A 10,253-nucleotide genomic window follows, 5' to 3' on the forward strand; every position below is an offset into this window, starting at 1 on the left:
AATGAGCCAGTCCGTACGCTTCTGGAGGATCTTTTGTACTATACCTGCCAAGGTATGGACAAAATAGACAAGATCTGACCAAAGCAGCCCATGAACCAATCACAGGGTGACAGCTCACTGACAACAGTACGACGAGGAGCACGCTCTAGTACAAAATGTCACTATCAGCCGCTGCCTACTCACCAACCCTTGTCGTGGCACGTACATAGCCTGCAGTTGGTGGAAAAGGAATAGTGCAGAGCCGGCCATGTCACTATCAGCCGCTGCCTACCCACCAACCACCAGCACGGCACGTGCGTAGCCCACAGTTGGTAGAAAAGGAATATTATACAGCTGGCTGTACCTGCTTGGAAACCTACCTTCGGCTATAAATACTCCAACACCTTGGAACGGTATCATCATACTATCTTATACCATCACATATCTTATCTGCTCTAGCTGTTTCTCTTAATATACATTTATATTCAGAGCAATCTAGTCTGATTCTCACGCCGGAGGGTCAGGAAAACCAATTTTTCATTTTTAACCCTCCAGTTTGGATTTTGGCAATTTTAGTCCGTAGTTGAAAAGTTGATACTTTGAACTCGAAATTTTCACGATGTTACAGTTACATAACTATTTTAATTAAGTAAATTAATTATTAGTATTTTTGAATTATTTAATTGGTAAGAAAAATAGAGAAGTGGCAGTTATTTTTGGAAGATATGGAAATCGTCCAATAGAAAAGGATCACGTGAAGACAAACTAATTTGTTTTAATAGTATAGTAGGATTGTATGCTTATAATAGAAAATTTTATTATCTTACAAATATTGTAAGCTTATAAAACATTCTATACGTTAAAAAATTTATGAAGATTTCATTATTTAGTAAATAAAGTATTATCTTACACGCTCCCACAATTTATTTTCACGTTATATCACGTGCATTTGATCTTCCATATTTCTAATAAGATATTTGAAATAAAATTTAAAAATATATATTTTTTTGAACGGCTAACTAAGTAACGCCGGTACCCCCGTACGCGGCCCCATTGGCTAAAGGTAGCCCGAGCCGGCCACTAGTTCGGACGGACGGAGCCCTAGCGGTCCACCTGCTGAGGGATTCACCGAATAAAACCCGACCTCCATGCCTGTCAAACGGCACGACAGCGAGGAGCCGGTAAAACCGGGTGAGATCAGGACTCGAACCTTGGCAAGTCAAGGTCTTCCCTCATATCTCCCATATAAGTTGGTGGTAATGAGGTTTGACCCCCTACCTCTCACTTATAAAGTAAATGCTCTACCATTAAGCCACAACCAACTTATCAATTAAAAAATATTTTGATAAAGGTTTTTCACACACATTCACACTTAACCAAGATAGAAAACAAGTCTAAAGTCTAAAGTCTAAAGTCTAAACCAACCTAGATGACAAGTCAAATGTCAATTATTATTTTAATAAATTGTCTTACATGTGCGATTGAATGTGGTATTTGTTTATCTACGAGTATTCATAATCAAATCGTCTTTCTCATCATATAATGTAATTAAATAAAATTTGTTTATTTTAAAAATCCTTCACATTAGATTTCATACATATATTCATAATCTATTAGATAATAATTTTAACCATATTAAAATATATGATATAAATAGCGAACCTCCAAAATATGAAGGTTTAATGAAGTTTTTTTTATATATAATTTAGGTATAAGCACGAGGACGTGATGTCTCATATAGTAGTGAAAATGAATACAATCTCGTAATTTCCTTATAACTTGGATACTATGAAGGTGATGAAGACTCTGATGTTCTATATAAATGTGCAACATAGCATCACGTCACATCACATTTCATTTCCCTTAACTCAGTTTCTCTTAATTAAAAAAAATGCATTATCCCCATTCTACTTTGAACTCCACTTTTTTCTTTAGGTGGTTTTATATTTTATTAAAAAGAAAAGAAAAACTATCTTATAAAAAGATTTAAATAATAGTTTTAAGTTCTTTTTATATGGGGTAATAGAAAGAAAGGGCGGAAGAAATCAATAAGATAATGCAATAGATATATTTTGAATTTGTTAGTATGATAACGTCAACCAAAGAACATATGGCCTGACAATATTAAAGTGTTAAATAAGTATTTATTTTTATAACAATGACATTTCAAGTACCATGATTTACAAGTACATGTGTAAAGATTAGAGTTAGATTGTTTAAAAGAAAGGTATAAGAGCATTCTCATTCCATCCATTAAAACACCCCTTATCTTTAAATTTTAAAAAAATATTTCAATTCCTCACTTCATCCAATCCCCTATTCATATACCCTATCTCTAATTTATAAAAATATGCTACAGTAACTCTTTATTTATAAAAAGCTACTGTATCCCTCCCTATCTCAACTCCTAGACTTTCACCCGCCAATTTCATCATCTCCCGCCCATCTTCCTTTCCCTCTTACTCTGAAGTAGGTTAATCTACTTTCTCCTTTTTTGCTTCTTTCCCGATGAAACAAATCGGTGGCAAAACCTAAATCAAAGAAATCTTTGTTCATCGACAAAAGCTACAGCAGGTACTCTCTCCATCTCTCAGTTTCAATATGTTTATAGTAGGATTAAAACTATTAGTATGATTTGGAGGTGTTCTTACAAATATGCCGGCATGATAAGAGATGTTAATTAGGGTTTGTAGATGTTCTGGTTCCATGTTCTTGGATAGTAATTTGGGTTTATTGGTGTTTGTTGATGGATTGTAATTTGGTTCATGATTAGGGTTTAGGGTTTGTAGATGCTTAGAGTTGTATACAAAAAGCGATTTTAGTTTTGATCATTTTATTTGTTTTTATGTTGAAGTTGATAATTTAAAGGTTTGAATTTGTTACTATATGAGTTGGGATTGGTAACCAGCACTAGGTGGGACCATGTCAATGATCCAACAACTTGAATATCATCCATCAATTGTTTGATGATTACATTGTAACCAAACATTTCGATTCGATCTTTAATTTTATGAATGATCCCCTGCTTTCTTCAACCTCTGTTTCAGCAGAGATGAATGGTTAATTGGTTGACCAATCAATGAATGGTTAATTGGTTAACTGGAAATCACTTCCAGTTATGAAGGTGTGGAAGGGTAGTTTGGGAATTTATTAACAAATTAAGTTCCTTGCTTGCTTGATGGATAAAGATTTTGGGTTTGATGATATGTTTTGTTGGTGATTTTGAGGGATGACATTTTTTTAAAATAAAGTGCTGTGAACTTTTTTTTAAAAAAAGGTTTGGTTTACTTTTTATGGGCTGCTGAGTGCTGAAATGCCAAATTTGGCTTTCTGATCTAATGCAAATCTACTGATTTGCCCTCACGGAACATACATAATTGTCTACTATTTGAGCTTGTAGTAATTTGGTATTTATAATAGATAAGAGAACACATTCATTTATTGTTTTATGTTATGTGTTTGGATTGATATGAGAGTAAAAAAAAGCAAGGTTGATAAAACTCGTATATATTTTGACAGGTTGAGTTAATTGCATATTTGATCACATGCGTCGTACATTCTTTCGCAAATTGTTAACATACATATCTTCTGAAGATGATAGTGATGTTGATCTTAACGAAGATGGCAAAGGACAATGTATTCGCAAGCGCCGTAGGTTTATTCGGCGTAATCATATTCAGGGACATCAGCGTCTATATCGTGATTATTTTGCAGAAAATCCCATATATCCTGCAGATCTATTTCGACGAAGATTTCGTATGCGTCTTCCTTTATTTCTCCGTATTCTAAATGAGGTAGTGACTCACGAGCCATACTTTGTCCAAAGAAGAGATAATGTCGGAAGACTCGGTTTATCTTCTATGCAAAAGATAACTGCAGCACTTAGAATAATGGCATATGGGGTTACTGCAGATTTTATGGACGAATACATAAGCATTGGTGAGAGCACCGCAATGGAGAGCCTCAAAAAATTCTGTGAGACGATAGTAAATATCTTTTCAACTGAATATCTACGTTCACCAAACACCAATGATATTACTCGATTTCTTGCTGTTGCGGATCAACGAGGATTCCCTGGAATGCTCGGAAGCATCGACAGCATGCATTGGAAGTGGAAAAATTGTCCCACGGCTTGGAAAGGTATGTACTCTGGCCACATTCGTGAACCTACTATTATTTTAGAGGCGGTTGCCTCATATGATCTCTGGATATGACATGCATTTTTTGGCATGCCCGGTTCACATAACGACATTAACGTGCTAGAGAGGTCTTTCATTTTCACGGAACTTGCGCAAGGGCGTGCCCCTCCAGTCAATTACACAGTTAATGGCAACGACTATACTATGGGGTATTACCTTGCAGATGGCATTTATCCTAAGTGGCAAACTTTTGTAAAGACGATTCCAGCACCAAGAGGGAACAAGCACAAACATTTCGCAAAAGCACAAGAATCTGTAAGAAAAGATGTCGAGCGAGCGTTTGGAGTACTTCAACAATGATTTGCAATCATTCGAGGACCTTCACGAATGTTCAAAGTGAGTGTGCTAACAAATATAATAAAAGCATGTGTTATTCTTCATAATATGATCATTGAAGATGAACGTGATGATGGTGACGATCTTAATATGGAGTATGATCAACTTGATGATGATCTCCCTGAATTGTCGCGCACTCATACATGTGAGTTTATGGACTTCATTGAACGTCATCTTCGTATTAGAGATAACTCGGCTCATCATCAACTTCAAGAAGATCTAGTTGAACATCAATGGCTACTCTATTCTCAACAATAAACGATATCGCGTTATATTTTATTATTTCGTGAATGTTATTGGTTTGAGTTAGAAGCATGCTATGTGATGATCATTAGAATTATTTATGTAAGAACATAACTTATTAGCTCAACTTTTGTTTTAATTTGCATCTATTTGGGTCATTTGCTTGTAATGTGTTAGGAGTGTGCAACGGATACGACCCGGCCCGACCAACAATTTATTGCTTTTGTTAATCTTTTTGTTTGACTGATTAATGCTTTTGTAATGCTTCTCTAGATGTTCAATAGTCAAACTTGTTTTTCCTTTTTTTTATCGTTAAAACATAGTCAGTTGCCATTTTCACTTGTATATAACTTCCATATTTTTTTATCACTCATATAGTGTATAAATGGAAATTTAGACTACTATAAATTATAAATAGATAGCTTATATCATTTTAAACCCATATATTGATTATAATGTTTGGTTAAGAATACTTCACGAGTTTGAGCCGAGCTTTGGTTCGTTTAATGTTTAATTCGATTTTTCTAAATATTTAGAAACTTTTTAAAAGAAGAATATAATATGACAAAATAGCAAGTAGTTAATATTGTAAGTGAGTAGAAAGAGAAAAATTAATAAAAAATAATATAGAGATAGATTTAGAGGATAAGATGTGAGGTGTTTTCTAAAATGAAAGGTAACTTTTAAAAAGTAGTGATTTTTTGTTAAATTATAGGGATAAAGATGATGGAGGGGATAAGAATGCTCTAATAAGGGGACCAGTAAAGTGGCTATTAACTATGATTAAAAAGAATTATGACTGTGTAAAAGTCTTATTAAATTGATATAATGATACCTTTAAGAATTAAAATACAAATGTTTTTCAACGCACCCCTCTTAATCCGAAGAGAACATAAATATAGACCTACACTTACCTAGATAGCAAGTTAAATATGTCATTATTTTTTAATTGATATACACATGATATTCGAACATAATATTCGTTTAATGTTTCATATCTTCAACGAAATTTCAATCTAGACTATATGTGATGTTGCGACATGATATTTGTTTTTTCCGTACACGAAACCTTAATTGGAACTTATCATGAATTTTAATTAAGGTTTTTAATTGGCTATTGAAGTTTTTAAGTAACTATAATTTTATGACTTTCTCGGCTAGAGATATTATGATATATCAGGAATTCATACCGGGTATCGGGCAGTAAATTAGAAAAGACACTCATGAATGCGATTTTAATGGTGACTGTGTTGGTGCCTTTAGAAAACTCGAAAAAATAAAATTTTAGTAACAAAAGGGTTGTGTTGCAAAAGACGGTCAAAGACATAAAGGGGCTCAGATACTTGAGGATCAATATTATATCTAAAGGCGGTGTCACTGAAAAATATTTATTGTAGACTCTCATTTCCAAACCGGCATGTTGCGACGGAGACAACGATAACTCGGTTAGTATCGACCTAGTATGTTATGATATCGTACAAAAATATTTTACAAGTCGTGTGCTATTTGTAAAAAATGAAGATGTTTTATAGTCTAAGTTAAAAAACTAAATGTCTTATACCAAAAGTTTAAAAGCGTTAAACTTTAATGACTAAAACATAAAAGAACAAATAACTTATGTTAGGGATGAGCGTAAGACAATACATGTATTCGTATCCGTGCATGTACCCGATTGTACTCGTACCAAAAATCAATAAAAGCACGTATTATTACTCGTACCAAATTTTTCGGTATGGTAGGAGTATTGGCAGGCCCGGCTCCGAGAACAGTTAAAAAATTTTGGGCCGAAATGATTGGGCGGAGAAGAAGAGATGAGGTCGGTGGTTTTAGATTTTTAGAGTTAAATGGAGATGGCGATGGGCGGATAGTGGGTGTATTATAACTTTTATTTATTTTATAAATAATATAATGGTGAGTGTATTACAACTTTCATTGATTTATAAAATGTTAACTTTTAATTTATTTTATAAATGTTATAACTTTTAATTTATTTTACAATTTTAAATACATATTTTAAATATTACAGATTGTCTTAAATAAAATTGAAGATAGAAAATGAAGAATGATGGAGAATAAGAAAAATGACTTATACAAAGAATTAAATAGTAAGACCATCTCCAACAGTTTTTGGTTCAAACTATCCACATCACTGTCACATCATCTTTCTTAAAAACCATCTTTTTTACCCCAACAATAAATCTTCTCAAACCAATCTTTACATTTTCATATCATCACTTACTTTTACATTTATTTTAAATAAGAATTTCACAATACTATATAATATATATTTTTTATAATTTTTATTTAAATAAATAGCAATATAATAAAATTTTAGAAAAAAGTAGATTAATTAAAATATAACAAATAGATAAACAAAAAAATTACATAATTTAAAATGCCAATTAGTAAATCGATAATAAAATTGTTAAAAAATAAGTAATAAAATCAAATTAAGCATTGTAAAATCGATAATAAAACCATTAAAAAATCAACCGTTAAAAAATTTAACCGTTAAACTAGTTGTTACGTAAAAAATACACAAACAAAAAGACAATATTTTTGAAATAAATATAAAAAATATGTATATATGTATAATATTGTAATATATTTTATAAATATAAATATGGATATATAATATATATATATATATATGTATGTGTGTGTAGAAAGAAAGATGTGATGCTTAGGGCCCACAATAGTTGGTTTTTGTTGGTTTGAAAAAACAAACCTTAAACTTTGGTTTGTGGTTTTAACCAACCTCTCCAATGGTTTAGAAGGTTTTTAGCTTGGTTTGAACCTAGAAAAACTAATCATTGGAGGTGCTCTAAGAAAAAACTGACGTAACATAGACGTAACGAATAAGTAGGACTAGCTCAAATGAGACATACACGCATACCCGTCAGCGTTAGTTGAGATGGGGACCCCATCCGGTGGGCGAGAAAGAGTGCTGCACATAGGGATGAACATGGGATGGTACCGGTACCGATCCCGAAAATTGGAAATTCTTGGTACCCGCACCGGTACCGAGGGTAAAAAATCGGGAAATACCGGTACCGTACCGGTACCGGTATCATACCGATCCCGGAACTTAAAACTATGGTACCGATTCGGTACCGACGGTACCAAATCGGTACCGATTTCAGGATCGATACCGGTACCGATTTTGTTCATCCCTGTGTATACTACATAGTAATAACAACCTTTTGTTCTCAATATTAAAATAGGTGTGGATAAAAGGATAGGTTGGATTTCATTTGACTGTTCATATTGGTATTTTGAAAGAATATGGTATGATAGGTAAATAAACAAATCATTTGAAATGGACTGATGTTCTTTCAGTATAATATATTTCCAAAAAAAGGGTAGTCAACTTTCGCGGCTCAACTCCTATTCGTTTTAATGTACACGTGACACGTCACCAAATTATATAACGATGTGAGTGTCGTAGACAAGTCGAGCCCGACTTTCACTAACTTCGTATTCGTCTTATTTTAATGTATGAGAGCTTAAGTTCAGCTCGTGTGTCATTTTCCAAACTCAAAGACGTCTTGATTATTATTAGTAAATTTAATTTTTAATTATTTATATATATTTAAAAAAAATCTTAAACGAGTCTAATTTCGACTCGAGCTTGTGTGTAGTCTGTAGAAATGTAGAGGGTTACAAATGTAAATTATTTAAAGAAAAAGAATTATTAAAATTCAAGTTTCATATGATAGCTTTATTAATGTTCAGGGTGAAAACATAATTCTTTAAATAAAAAATCTGTTAAAACTTTAGGAATAAAATGAACTCTATTAAAATTCAAAAAAGGAAACATAAATTGATTAAAAAGAAGGCTTTGTCTATTCAGACACCCTTTTTGATATTCATACATTCTTCTAACACACATTTTATCTTTTATGTATACCATCTCTAAAAAATCAAATGGTGTTTAAATAACAGCTCTAAAAAATAACTCCTGTCCAATAGCAAATTATCATGTGACATGACATGAAGGTTTGAACTACTATTCAAGGAGACTTTTAGCTTCATGTTTTGTTTTATTAGCTATATAATATAATTGTTTATATGTTATGAAAAATAGTTATTTATATGATAGTTAATTACGTGAATGGTCTTTGTGGTACTCACATGTTACAAGTTTGGTTGCTAATTTGCAAATATTACATCAATGCTCCCCAAAACTTGAAGTCGTAACGATTGTGGTCTCTAAAATGTATGGACGTTAGGTTTTTTTTTTTTTTTTTTTTTTTTTTGGGTTAAGTTAATGTGAAATAACTAACATCTGTGGTTTCTAAAATGCATGGATGTTAGTTTTTTTTTTTTTTTTAAGTTAATATGAAATGACTAAAATCCTTAACGTTAAAAACAAAAATAATTAATTAATAAACATGTGAGACTCACGTGTTATAAATTTATATAATAAAATAAACAAGTAGGCAGTTGGTTAAGGATAGTGGTGGTCCCACTTCTAATTATTATATATAAGGTGGGCCCCACTTTTTTATTTTATTATTTTTATTAATTTTTTTTGTATTTTAACAGTAAAGGTATTTAGTAATATCATACACGTTTAACTGGAAAACTAACGCCAGTCCATTTTATGGACCGCGTATATTACGTTTCAAGCCTTCGTAGAGTAGAAGTGTAAAATTTTTAAGGTAGTAACCAAACTTGCAGTATGCACCTACCACAAAGATTATTTGTGTAATTTTTGTTGAATGGCAAACTACATTGTTCTTAAAAGTTAAATGACACCAATTTTATTCAACTCCAATGTGCCAAGTGATTGAATGTTGGACTTCCCACCGAAAAGAATAAGTCTCTACCACTAAAACAACTAGTCAAGTGTCATCTGTAATCTGTGTAATTATCTCTTTATATTACGAAAAATGTATATGTTATTTTCCGTATTGAACGTATTATGACCAATAATTGCTTATACAAAAGGACTAAACCATAAACCCTAAACTTATGAGACTTAAACTTAAAATCAACCGACCTCTTTATATTTTAAAGGTATTGCTTTACCAATAAACTTTATAAGTCGTTTTACAACTAATCTACAAAGATATAGTTTTATGAGTTATATAATTAATAAATATGAGAAAGTTGTATCTTTGAAATCGAACGCCAAGCCAAACTTGGATGCCAGCGTGAATCCCGATCATGTCAACATAACTGACCTGAGTAGGGTGGTGGGGCGCGACTTAGTCGCGCAGTAATAGTTTAATTGTAAAATCACCGTTCCAAAAAAAAATACTTTTTACAACCTCTTCTGCTCTTCATATTTATGAATTATATATTCATTTAATAATTAATATCAATAATTGCTGTGACAAAAATTAATATCAATAAATTACAATAATTATATACCATCATGAAATATAAACAATATCATTATTATTATTATTACATTTATTATTATTAAATAATATGACTAAGAATTTCAACAATAAAACTAATTTTCCAATCGCGTCGAAATATCCTCTC

General features: G+C 32.1%; 1 pseudogene; it reads left to right on the forward strand.

Annotated features, from left to right (window-relative positions):
• Positions 1-3,524: 3,524 nt before the first annotated feature.
• Positions 3,525-4,959, forward strand: LOC143567135 (uncharacterized; annotated as a pseudogene).
• Positions 4,960-10,253: the final 5,294 nt, after the last annotated feature.

This window comes from Bidens hawaiensis, unplaced genomic scaffold, assembly GCF_021521415.1.
Source record: "Bidens hawaiensis isolate Kalapana, Puna unplaced genomic scaffold, B.hawaiensis_p1.1 tig00023222_1, whole genome shotgun sequence".
Lineage (NCBI taxonomy): Eukaryota > Viridiplantae > Streptophyta > Magnoliopsida > Asterales > Asteraceae > Bidens > Bidens hawaiensis.